The sequence below is a fragment of the Acinonyx jubatus genome, chromosome B2, assembly GCF_027475565.1.
Source record: "Acinonyx jubatus isolate Ajub_Pintada_27869175 chromosome B2, VMU_Ajub_asm_v1.0, whole genome shotgun sequence".
NCBI lineage: Eukaryota > Metazoa > Chordata > Mammalia > Carnivora > Felidae > Acinonyx > Acinonyx jubatus.
The window spans coordinates 26698510-26708628 of NC_069385.1; the positions used below are offsets into that span (position 1 = coordinate 26698510).

Below are 10119 nucleotides of genomic sequence, written 5' to 3' on the forward strand. Positions count from 1 at the left end.
GTAATCTATTAACCATTTGCATGGATTTCTGTGGGTAGAGGTACTCTGATTGTCACTCCAGCCTACTATTATGGTAGTTCTGTCCATACTGACTCTGTTGGTAGGTGCCACTCCCTGGCCTCTGTCATTCTAGAATTCTATCACCTCTTTTGAAGGCTGGTTTCAAGGCAGACTTCTCTTCAACATATAGAGGAGATGTATCACTGAGTTTCTCAAATAACCCAATGCAAACTTCTTGGTGCATTTCTTATTCCCTTATTGAAGTCCGTGTTCTCTAGGGCTTTCTGGGGAATATAGTCAGATAGAGGGTTCTCTGATCAAATGTAGTAAGTGTAATTAATCTATTTTAACATTTTTACCTCTCCGAGCCTTGAGACCCCTTCCTTACCATTCTGCCATCTCAACCTCATATACAGCAAGAAATCTGCATGGCCAACCTTCAGGAGCCCATCTGAGCAGCATTTCAAGATGACTTAAGACTTCCTTTCCAGGAGGCATAACCCCACGTCACAGGAGAGTGCTTTAATGTCAACAAGTTCCCCACTATGCAGATTTATTTTCTTTCCCCTTACCACCACCCCGATTGAACATTCTCAAAATACACTCCCACACATGTTCTTCCAGTTCTTGCCAGTACTTATTATTCTGGTCCTGTAATTGTTTTGATTGTATAAGCTATTTCCTCCTAGAGTAGGAAATGTATTTTCCCAGTAGACACTTGTTATTCCTGAGGCAATGAAGGATGTGGTGGCAGATCTTACACAGAAAAAAAAAAAAAGAAAAAAAAAAAAAAGCATTGTCTTGCAAGACGCCTGACTCAGGTAAGGTTTTTGCAAAGCTTCCAGCCATTGTGAAATTTTTCTCTCTAGCAAGGGGGAAGGGGTTGCTTCTCCTGGCAAAAGATTGATGGGAATCTGGGGATTTAAGATATTTCAGCTTATCCACCCAAATGTCACCGTCTCAGATGTCAGGATACAACTTTTCCTACCACAGCCTTGACTTTGGCATACAGGACTTTTTGAGACCATGCATTCACTCTCCTTTGTGGTTTTGTCACCATTACAATTAAATCTTGAGTCTGATATATATATATATATATATATATATATATATATATATATATATATATATACATATATATGTATTTATATATATATATAAAGTCCGTGTTTATATATATATATATATAAAAATATATATATATGTATATATATATATATTTTTTTTTTGGCATATGTTGCCCTACAGACACGGGAAACGAGGGATATTTTATTTTTCATTTTCATTTTTACCCTTTTTTCTTTTTATTTACTTTTTATCAAGCTATAGTTTACATACAGCAAACTGTACTCATATTAAGCATAGTGCTTGATGTATGTTTACATTTATGTACACCCTTGCGAGTATTACCCAGTCAAGATACTCTAGATTTCCAGCACTCCAGAAGGCTCCTTCATGACCCTCTCCCAATCAACGATTTCCCCTCAAAGATATCAATGTTTGACCTCATTTATCATAAATGCATTTTTCCTATACTTTAACTTCACATGAAAGAATCTGTGGTTTGTACTTTTGCTCATCATTGCATCTGTGAGATGCACTCATGTGTTGTATGAAGCATTAGTTCATGTTCATTGCTGTTGAGCATTCCACAGTGTACCACAATTCATTTATCCACTCTCCTGCTGATGGACATTTGGGTGACTTCCAGTTTGTGCTATCACGATAAAACTGCTATGCACATTCTTACATATGACTTTTGGTGCATGTAGACCCTCCTTTCTTTTGGGAGTAGAATTTTTCCAGTTATTGGCCGTACGTACATAAAACTCTAATACTGTCAATCAGTTTTCCAAAGTGGTTGTACTGATTTAAATGCCCCTACCAGCAACGTTTAAGATTCTAGGTGCTCCATATCCTCACCGATTACTCACTTCTCATTAACAGTCCTTTTCATTTAAGTCATTCGTGTGGGAGTGTGGAACTATCAAATTGAAGTTATAATGTGTGTTTCCTTGATGAGCAATGAGATTAATCATCTTGTCATATGCATTTTGCCATTTGTTTATCCTCTTTGTGAGAGTTTTGGGGGCAGTTTTTAAATATCTGACCATATGGGGCACCTGGGTGGCTCAGTGGGTTAAGTGTCCGACTTCGTCTCAGGTCATGATCTCGCGGTCTGTGAATTTAAGCCCCGCATCGGGCTCTGTGCTGACAGCTCAGAGCCTGGAGCCTGTTTCAGATTCTGTGTCTCCATCTCTCTGACCCTCCCCTGTTCATGCTCTGTCTCTCTCTGTCTCAAAAATAAATAAATGTTAAAAAAAATAAAAAATAAATAAATATCTGGCCATATAGGCTACTTTTCTTCTTATTGATTTGTAAGAGTTCTTTATATATTCTGGATCTAAGTACTTTGTTGAATACATGCTCCAAGTCCTTGTTTGTCTTTTAACCCTCTTTAAAAAAAAAAAAAAATCTCTACACCCAATATGGGGCCTGAACTCATGATCTTGAGATCAAAAGTTGCATGTTTTTTCTGACTGAGCCAGCCAGACACCTTGCCTTCTAACTCTCTTAATGGTGCCTTTCAGCGAACAGAATTTCTTAACTTTAATGCAGTCCATTTATCAATCTTTTCTTATAGTTAGTGCTCTATGTTCTGTTTAACCCTAAGGTCATGAATATGCTCTCCTGTGTTGTCTTCCTAGAAGCTTTATCATTTTACTATTTACATTTAAGTCCATGATACCTGTCTAGAATTAATTTTAGGGTATAGTATGAAATAGAGCTCAACGTTCGCTTTTTCCATATAGAGATCCAGGGGATCCAGTTCCAGTTGTCAAAAGGACACTGCCATGGAGGACTTTGTATTTTTATGGTAGGCTTCGGGTTGGTAGTTGGATGACATGAGTATGTTTTCTTTTATCAAGACTCGGAAAACAGCGAACAAATGCCAAACCATTCTATAATTCTTATAATCACCATTGCCGTCTACACGACTGCCAAATTACCACATAACCCCATGCTTTGCCTTCCACTTTCATCATAGTCCAATCCAACATAGATGATTGCAATTCATGAAACCATTGTCATCAGAGATTATAGGCATCTTACACACTACCAACAATGGGTTTCTTTTTGCTGCATGACCAGTGGGTGATCCAGGTTTAGAATCCTGTCCTGAGGGTTTTCTTTCTGTGGCCACTTCTGATATCAACTTGCTTATTCTGGGTTTCCCCAAAAGCAGAACCTGGTCTCGGGTTACATGGTGGTAGTGTCTTTGGGATGTGATTCCAGGAAGTAGAAATGAGAAACCAAGGAAAGTGAACTAGGGAAGGAGGGAAGTGTAACACTAGACTGCATCATTAAGAGATTAGTGCTGGGGCACCTGGGTGGCTCCATCAGTTAAGCATCCGACGTCAGCTCAGGTCATGATCCCATGGTTTGTGAGTTCGAGCCCCGCGTCGGGCTCCGTGCTGACAGCTCGGAGGCCGGAGCCTGCTTCGGATTCTGTGTCTCCCTTTCTTTCTGCCCTTCCTTCACTCATGTTCTGTCTCTCAAAAATAAATAAATGTTAAAAAAATTTTTTTAATAATAAAAAAAGATTAGTGCTCATTCCTACTGAGACCTTCGGCAGAACCGTGTGGAAGGAACAGATGAGAAGCACTTTCCCCCACTGCTGCGTGTGCACCTCTGCGTGCAGTGTGTCGGTGCCGTGGGCTACCACGGTCCTACGCCACCGTGCCAGAGACGCCGCGGGCGGGAAACAAGACTGCGAGGCCCGCTCTTCAGGCGAGGTGCCGAGAGAGAAAAAGAGCCAAGGCTTGTGTGGAATCATTTGCATCCCACTCAGATGTAAGAAAGGGAGAGGTACACAAAAGGTTCCTGCTAGGGTTTTTTGTTTTGTTTTGTTTTGTTTTCTTTTCCAACTGGAGTATAGTTGACACGCACTCTTATCAATTTCAGGTGCACAACGGTGATTCAACAAGTCTGTATGTTGTGTGGTGCCCACCACAAGTGCAGCTACCTTCTGTCACCATACAGCACAATGGCTGTACCTTACTTTTAAAAGCCTTTAATTTTTTTAGATTTTTTTATTAAAAAATATTTTTAATGTTGATTTCACTTTGAGAGAGAGACAGAGACAGAGACAGAGCACAAATGGGGGAGGGGTGGAGAGAGAGGGAGACACAGAATCCGAAGCAGGCTCCGGGCTCCGAGCTGTCAGCACGGAGCCCGAGGGGGGGCTCGAACCCACGAACCGCAAGATCATGACCTGAGCCAAAATCAAGAGCCAGATGCTTAACAGACTGAGCCACCCAGGCACCCCAGGTTTGTTTGTTTGTTTGTTTGTTTTTAAGTCATCTCTACACCCAACAGGGGTCTTGAACTCATAACCCCAAGATCAAAAGTCACATGCTCCACCAACTGAGTCAGCCAGGTGCCCCCCTACGCTGTGACTTTCATCCTTGTGACTGATTCATTCCTCAGCTGGAAGCCTGTACCTCCCACCCAATGCATATGTTGATATAGTTCAGCGGACCCAAAGGTAACAATGTAGCCAGGTATCAGAAAGTGTCTGAAGCTCACTGTTTGAAATGCTCTCTCCATATCTGCTTTTCTCTGTATTCTGCTTCATTTCCAGGTCTTGGCGGTACAGCTTTTTTTTTTCTTTTCTTTTTTTTTTTTTTACTTCAGGGTGGGTAGAAAATGACCATCCGTGTCTTTTATGTTTGCATGTTCCCTATTCAATATAGCAATCAGACTGAACCAGAAGCTCTTTGTCCCAAATCCAGATTCTTTGAAAGTACATTTTATTGGTTCAACTTGGGCCAGGTATCTGCTGCTGCTTTGATACATTTGAGCCAGCGGAGCCGGGTCATGTGGTTCTGATGTAGATGCAATGAGAATGCAGCTCTGTGGATTTGGCATAGGGCAGGGTTGTTGTCTTATGGACAACACTTGGAGTCTGTTCTGGAGGGACCACCTTCTGCGGGGTTCACTATAGCAGTCAAATCTCACAAAATCTTGCGGTTGCTGTCTTCGGTGTAATGCTGAGAAAGTCTTTCTCCACCTCATGATTATATAAATATATCATTTTATATTTTCTTCCCCTATATTTATATGATTTCTTTTTTTAGTCAAATATTTCATCTACCTGGAACCTATTTAGGTACAAGTTATGAGATAAGAACCTAACTTTAAAAAAATGCTTAGTTATTTAGGGGGGCCTGGGTGGCTCAGTCAGTTAAGCACCTGACTCTTGATTTCAGCTCAGGTCAGATCTCATGAGTCGTGAGTTCAATCCCCACGTTGGGCTCTGCACTGACAGCCTACTTGGGATCCTCTCTCTCCCTCTCTCTCTGCCCCTACCCCCCTCCATCTCTCTCTCTCTCTCAAAATAAATGAAATTTAAAAAAATGCTTAGTTATTTCGTCACCAATGATTCAATAATCTATCCTCTTCTCCCTGATTTAAAATACATTTTTTTCATATACCAAATTCTGTACACAACATGTGTGCATGTGTCTATAGGTGTAGTACTGTTTGGGGAGTTTTCCATTGGTTAGCTTATTGCTATTTCAAATATATATATATATATATATATATATATATATACACACATATATATGTATATATATATATTTATAATATAACATATTATAGAATGCTTCAAAACTAATATGTATGCTATGAAACACATACTCTCATTTGTCTTAAGTTCCTTTAGAAAAGCAACTGAATCTATCTATATATTTTTTAAGTTTATTTATTTATTTTGGAAGAGAGAGTGAGCATGAGCAGGGGAGGAGCAGAGAGAGAGAGAGAGAGAGGGTCTCAAGCAGTCTCTGAGCTAACAGTGCAGAGCCTGCCGTGAGGCTCAAACCCACAAACCATGAGATTATGATGTGAGTGGGAATCCAAAGTTGGATGCTTAACCAACTGAGCCACCCAGGTGTCCCTCTATTAATATCTTTACAATGCCTAGCACAGGTTCCTTGTATGCTAGATAATGATGATAATTGCAGTTTATATGTAAACATATGTATGCATGATTAAAAATACATATTAATTTATAGTTTTCTTTTTTTAAATTTTTAAAAAAAAATTTGTCCTCCAGTTGGGCCTGCAGTTTGTCATCCAGTTGGTAGCAATTTGTTGTGGAAACTATTGGAAGCTAATACTCCTGTTCATTTCTGAGAGCTTTTATTTTTTTAAGATTTTTTTTGAAGTTGATTTATATATATTGAGAGAGAAAGAGAGAGAGAGAGCACAGGGAGGGGCAAAGAGAGGGAAAGAGAGAGAATCCCGAGCAGGCTCCTTGCTGACAGTGTGGGGTTCGATCTCGAGAGCCGTGAGCTCGTGACCTGAACTGGAATCAAGAGTGGGACGCTTAACTGACTGAGCCACCCAGGTGTCCCCTTCCAAGGGCTTTTACTGTTGATGAGCCATTGATTGAGCTATGGATTGGGCACCCCACGGTGATGTGCTTGGAGCCAGATCATGGGCAGGGCTGTGGACAGGGTGGTTTGCTTTGAAGAGACTGGACTTGGGAGACATGTAACTGATGTGTCCTAAACAATTGAATGCTTGGCTGTCAAGCATCCGTCCTCTCCTCCCTTATGGACAGAAGTGTCTCACCTCATGTCTTCCAACTCTCCCACATAGCACTGCCTGTGTCCAATGGGATGAACATCTGGGGGTGATGTCACAGGAGCATTTCAAAATTTCCTTGTCATTATTAGAATCCTCATTTTCTGGGCAATGTCCATTTCTCTTTTATTTAACTGAAATCCTGCTTAGTGTTACATCTTTGATATTTAGTATCCTATAGCTGAAACTGAAGTTCTCAAATGCGAATGTGTGATCTACATTCAAAGTACATACGCTGCTGAAGACCATGATTCTTGAGCTAAATAATTTTAACAATAATGCTACCTTCTAATGTGTTAAAACAATAGGTATAAGCCTATAGAGCAGGGGTTGGCAAAGTTTTTCTTGAAGGATCAATCAGTACATTTTTTAGACTTTGTGGGCTGTATCATCTCTGTCGTGACTATTACGGCACGAAAGCAGTCAGAGACACTATATAACTTAATGAGTGTGGCTGAGTTCCAATAAAATTTTATTTGGGACACACTGAAATTTGAATTTCCTATAATTTTCACATGTCATGAACTATTATTTTTTTTAACACTCCACCCCCACCCCCACCCCCACCCTCCACCCCCCCCCACACACACACTCAGGGTGCCTGTGTGGCTCGGTTGGTTGAGCGTCTGACTCTTGATTTCAGCTCAGGTCATGATCTCACACTTCATGAGATCCAGACCCGCATTAGGCTCTGGACTGACAGCACAGAGCCTGCTTGGGATTCTCTCTCTCTCTGCCTCTCCCCGACTTGCTCTCTCTCATACACACACTCTCTCTCTCTCTCAAACTAAATAAACACTAAAAAAATAATAATAAAATAAAATTCCTCCCCCAAACTATTTAAAAGTGGGAAAACCATTCTTTGCTAGTGGCCGTATAAACAGAAGCAGTAGGATGTATGCTGACTTCTGTTATAGAAGATGCTCGATCTTCCTTATCCACCCAAAGTCACTACTTATTGTCTTTTCTTCCCTTTTTTTAATTAAAAAATTTTGTTTATTGATATTTATTTTTGAGAGACAGAGAGAGACAGAGCCTAAGCAGGGGAGGGGCAGAGAGAGAGGGAGACACAGAATGCAAAGCAGGTTCCAGACTCTGAGCTGTCAGCACAGAGCCCGACACAGGGCTCAAACTCGCGGACCGCGAGATCATGACCTGAGCTGAAGTCAGATGCTTAACCGACTGAGCCACCCAGGCGCCCCACCACTTATTTTCTTAATAGGACTCATTTTGGGAAAACTTTCCCCACCTTCTCCTCTCACTGAAAACTGTCTGTGTGTTTTAGGTTGTGCCATAGGAGCCTGTGGCCTTGAATGTAGTGATTGCTTCCATCGAGGTGAATACTGCAGTTGTATGGGGTCTACTTTCTCTCTTCCCACAGGACCTCGTAGCAAGAAGGAAGACACGACCCTGGAGATGCCAGAGGCTGCCGCATGAATCTTAAGAATGAAGCTGACACAGCAGAAGGCTGAGCCAAGAAACTAAGAGAAATTGAATTTTTATTACATTTTTGGAGCTCCTGGATGAAGCCACTCATGACAGTAAACAGCCCCAAGGCTTTTCCACTACGTGAATAAATAAATCTTCTTTCCTATTTAAGCGAGTTTGAGTTTAGGTTCTCTGTCACGACAACATACAAACTGAAGCAAACCTCTTGCCTCTAACGTTTATTGTAACTGTAAAACACAAACAAAAACGAGGCACCAACATAACCACCAAACCAGAAGAGTTTAAATCAACAATGTTATTTTTTTGTTTTCTGAAACTAAATTTCTTCTCCCCAAATGCCAAAGAATGTGGCGTTGATGAGTACCTTGCGGGTTGTTTTGAGTTCTGCACAACTTCGTGTCCTACGCGTGAGGCGTGTGCTATGTAGTGAACCATTTCTTCATTGCTTTTCTTTTTTTGAACTATTGTGAAACCTTCATTCACAGAGTTTGCCGTGACAGCGTTCAGCCTTCTCTTGGTACAAATGTAGAATTTATATAGCAAGTCCGTTTCTGTACTTTTCCTTCATTGCTAAGACGAAGAACGTTATTGTGCTTGCCTTTCAAATATATCGATATCAAAGTCTCATTCTATGAAATGACTCTATGAAATGTGTTTGATCTATGAAAATACGTTTCAACTACGGATTGAAAAGAGAGGCTTTGTGTTTCAACAGGAGACCAATTCACCTGTGGTGACTGTGTCATTTTGTCGCTGGGACATGCCAACTCTCAGCAGCTAGGCAAGCCTACCACGTCTAGACCTGCTTCATTCATTTTTGGCCCAGTTTCTGCACCTTCCGCTGACTCCCACCTAAGTCCCATAATTCACTAGTGTTGTCTGTTACTTCTGTTAGGGCTTTTAAACTAATGGTACAGTTTGACAGAGTCTCTCTGCCTCCAATTGCATATAAAGTCCGCATACTAGTTTTCAGTTGGATTACTAGAATCTGTCCATACGCTGCCTATTTTAACTAGCAGTGGTGAGTGAGTCACCTGTTGGTCCAAAACTCTAGCAAAGATCTCAAGACCACTCTGGCTCGTACCAGGAAGCAGTTCTGGTCTTGCCTGTTAGTCTGCAGTGTTGCACCACATTAGGCTGCTGCAGGACAGCTTGGCTCTTGGCTTTGGGTCAAGGGTAGCACTGCCTGTCTGTCTGACTTTGGGGCCCAGACTGAAGAGACAAGAGTTAACTGGCATCGGCTGTCTTCATGGCAGTCACGGGAGTGCGAGACACTGAGCCAAAGGACGTGAGGACATTTAAGTTTTTCTTCATGTCATGTTGCCTGACATTCCATGGACCAGAGCAAGTTACATAACACGATATCAGTAAAGTGGGGGAAACACCCATCCACTCTGGTGTGCTGTAGGTTTCCGTGGCCGAGGGACCGAGGGAAGAATTGTGAGCAATAATCCAATCTGGTACCTATGGCTTTACTTTGTATGAACTTTGTCTCTGTTCCTCCAAACCTCTGATCTCAATTTCTGTTGCTCATATGCCCTATGGGAGTGGAAGGGCTTTCTGTAGCTAATTCGAATTGTAAAGGAAGAGAATAGTTTCCAATTAGCTTAGTGGCCATAAAACCGGTAGCTGTTACAGCTAAGTTTCCATTTTGGCTCTACCTTCTGGCTTTGTTGATTTATTTAATGATAAAATTAATATGTTTAAATTTGTTAAGCTTTAATTTGTGTTTTTGTGCAGTAAAAAATAAAAACATACGTGATTCTATCATTTTGATGTATCCTTGAAAGTACCATGTAACTTGTAAGAGGTAAGGGGTCTCATTCACAGCCAGATTTGTAGAACCTGGCATAATTCTGGGCATATAATATATGCTCAATAAATATTAGCTGATTGAAGTGCATTGTTTTCTTGTTTATTAATGATTGCTCTTGATCAACAGATAGTAACTTGTATCTGAATAGACATTTTCTTTTCTAATACAATGATGTATATATAATCAATATCCTCCAACCT

General features: G+C 40.9%; 1 long non-coding RNA gene across 1 annotated transcript in view; it reads left to right on the forward strand.

Moving 5' to 3' along the window:
- The window catches only part of LOC113598660 (uncharacterized), a 34264-nt gene extending 24404 nt beyond the window's left edge, over positions 1–9860 (forward strand). Inside the window, exon 2 of the long non-coding RNA XR_003419317.2 lies at positions 8036–9860. This is a non-coding gene — a long non-coding RNA (uncharacterized LOC113598660). The remainder of the gene's footprint in view (positions 1–8035) is intronic.
- The last annotated feature ends 259 nt before the right edge of the window (positions 9861–10119 follow it).